This window comes from Leptodactylus fuscus, chromosome 6 (genome assembly GCF_031893055.1).
Source record: "Leptodactylus fuscus isolate aLepFus1 chromosome 6, aLepFus1.hap2, whole genome shotgun sequence".
NCBI classification, from domain to species: Eukaryota; Metazoa; Chordata; class Amphibia; order Anura; family Leptodactylidae; genus Leptodactylus; species Leptodactylus fuscus.
Window position 1 is genome coordinate 70,364,071 of NC_134270.1, and position 2,500 is coordinate 70,366,570.

The 2,500-nt window shown below is 44.2% G+C and overlaps 2 non-coding genes across 2 annotated transcripts; both read right to left on the minus strand.

The window, feature by feature from the left end:
* Positions 1-724: 724 nt before the first annotated feature.
* Positions 725-831, minus strand: LOC142210970 (U6 spliceosomal RNA). The gene has a single exon (XR_012717074.1). It is a non-coding gene; the product is annotated as a U6 spliceosomal RNA (small nuclear RNA).
* An 838-nt stretch (positions 832-1,669) lies between these two features.
* On the minus strand, positions 1,670-1,776 carry LOC142210971 (U6 spliceosomal RNA). The gene has a single exon (XR_012717075.1). It is a non-coding gene; the product is annotated as a U6 spliceosomal RNA (small nuclear RNA).
* Positions 1,777-2,500: the final 724 nt, after the last annotated feature.

The following is a 2,500-nucleotide window of genomic DNA, read 5'->3' on the forward strand; positions in this document are numbered from 1 at the left end:
ATCATGAGGCTCATTCTCTCCAACATTCCAGGGTTTTCTTTCTGAAATCTGTAAGAGGAGAAATACAAAGACGCAAAGGCATTGAAGATTGCGACAAGAGAATATGCAAAACACTTTGCCAGTCCCAGAGGATGCTGGGAACAACAAAGGTGTGGGAGGAGCAAAAGAAAAAAGCGGGAAGAATGGAACTAAACTTAAAACTCCTCCAGAACCCAAATAGGAAAGCTATCTACAGGGCCCCTCACCTACCTACTACCAAGTATTTAGAATACCGCTGTCTTCTCATATCAAGCTATTTATTTAGGGGGGTCAGATCTGGGAACTTTATCAATATAGGGGATGGTCTTGTCTGGGTAGGTATTTAGGGGATCTGTATACAAGGAGGGGGTCTAGTCTGGGCTTTGTTTTACCTTAGGAGGTTGGGTTTATTTAGGGGATCTGGTCTAGGGTCAGTATTTCTTGGGGGTTGGCTCCGGGCCGCCTTTTAGCTTAGGGGGTGTAGGGTCTGCCTTCATTAGGGAGTCTGGTATGTGCATTAGTTTAGGGGATGCCATCTGGGGTCTCCATTTGCGTAGGTGGTTTGGGTCGTGTAGCAGCTTGCGGGGTCGGTGTTGCTTTAGGGGGATGTGATGTGGGTCATAACATATGTGTGTCGTCAGACCAAGACGCGTTTGGCTGACTGGAGACTACTGCTATTCCTCCCGAGTGCATGAAAGAATTGCGTCAAAATATGGAACGCTTCACGAATTTGCGTGTCATCCTTGCGCAGGGGCCATGCTAATCTTCTCTGTATCGTTCCAATTTTAGTATATGTGCTGCCGAAGCGAGCACAACTCCTTGGTCTTCATCTCTTGATATATATGGTCCTCTGAAATTAGCCCTTGTAAATTATGGAGAGAGAGAGGCCCGTATATAGGAATCTTAATCCCAGGAATCTACAGTGGATCATGAGGCTCATTCTCTCCAACATTCCAGGGTTTTCTTTCTGAAATCTGTAAGAGGAGAAATACAAAGACGCAAAGGCATTGAAGATTGCGACAAGAGAATATGCAAAACACTTTGCCAGTCCCAGAGGATGCTGGGAACAACAAAGGTGTGGGAGGAGCAAAAGAAAAAAGCGGGAAGAATGGAACTAAACTTAAAACTCCTCCAGAACCCAAATAGGAAAGCTATCTACAGGGCCCCTCACCTACCTACTACCAAGTATTTAGAATACCGCTGTCTTTTCATATCAAGCTATTTATTTAGGGGGGTCAGATCTGGGAACTTTATCAATATAGGGGATGGTCTTGTCTGGGTAGGTATTTAGGGGATCTGTATACAAGGAGGGGGTCTAGTCTGGGCTTTGTTTTACCTTAGGAGGTTGGGTTTATTTAGGGGATCTGGTCTAGGGTCAGTATTTCTTGGGGGTTGGCTCTGGGCCGCCTTTTAGCTTAGGGGGTGTAGGGTCTGCCTTCATTCAGGGAGTCTGGTATGTGCATTAGTTTAGGGGATGCCATCTGGGGTTTCCATTTGCGTAGGTGGTTTGGGTCGTGTAGCAGCTTGCGGGGTCGGTATTGCTTTAGGGGGATGTGATGTGGGTCATAACATATGTGTGTCGTCAGACCAAGACGCGTTTGGCTGACTGGAGACTACTGCTATTCCTCCAGAGTTCATGAAAGAATTGCGTCAAAATATGGAACGCTTCACGAATTTGCGTGTCATCCTTGCGCAGGGGCCATGCTAATCTTCTCTGTATCGTTCCAATTTTAGTATATGTGCTGCCGAAGCGAGCACGACTCCTTGGTCTTCATCCCTTGCTATATATGGTCCTCTGAAATTAGCCCTTGTAAATTATGGAGAGAGAGAGGCCCGTATATAGGAATCTTAATCCCAGGAATCTACAGTGGATCATGAGGCTCATTCTCTCCAACATTCCAGGGTTTTCTTTCTGAAATCTGTAAGAGGAGAAATACAAAGACGCAAAGGCATTGAAGATTGCGACAAGAGAATATGCAAAACACTTTGCCAGTCCCAGAGGATGCTGGGAACAACAAAGGTGTGGGAGGAGCAAAAGAAAAAAGCGGGAAGAATGGAACTAAACTTAAAACTCCTCCAGAACCCAAATAGGAAAGCTATCTACAGGGCCCCTCACCTACCTACTACCAAGTACCGTATTTTTCGGAGTATAAGACGCACCGGACCATAAGACGCACTAAGGTTTTAGAGGAGGAAAATAGGGAAAAAAAAAATTAAGGAAAAAAAATTGGTGAAATATTTAATAATCTAATATAATATTTCACCAATGTAAATAGAACCGGGGGCTTTCGGACACAGGGATACCAAATGTGTATGTGTTTCACAGTAATGTTTTTGTTTTATATGTATTGTAGGGCTATGGGGGTGATTTGAACATATCTATCTATCTAATCTATCCTATCTATCTAATCTATCCTATCTATCTATCTCCTATCTATCTATCTGTCTGTCTGTCTGTCTGTCTATCTATCTATCTAATCTC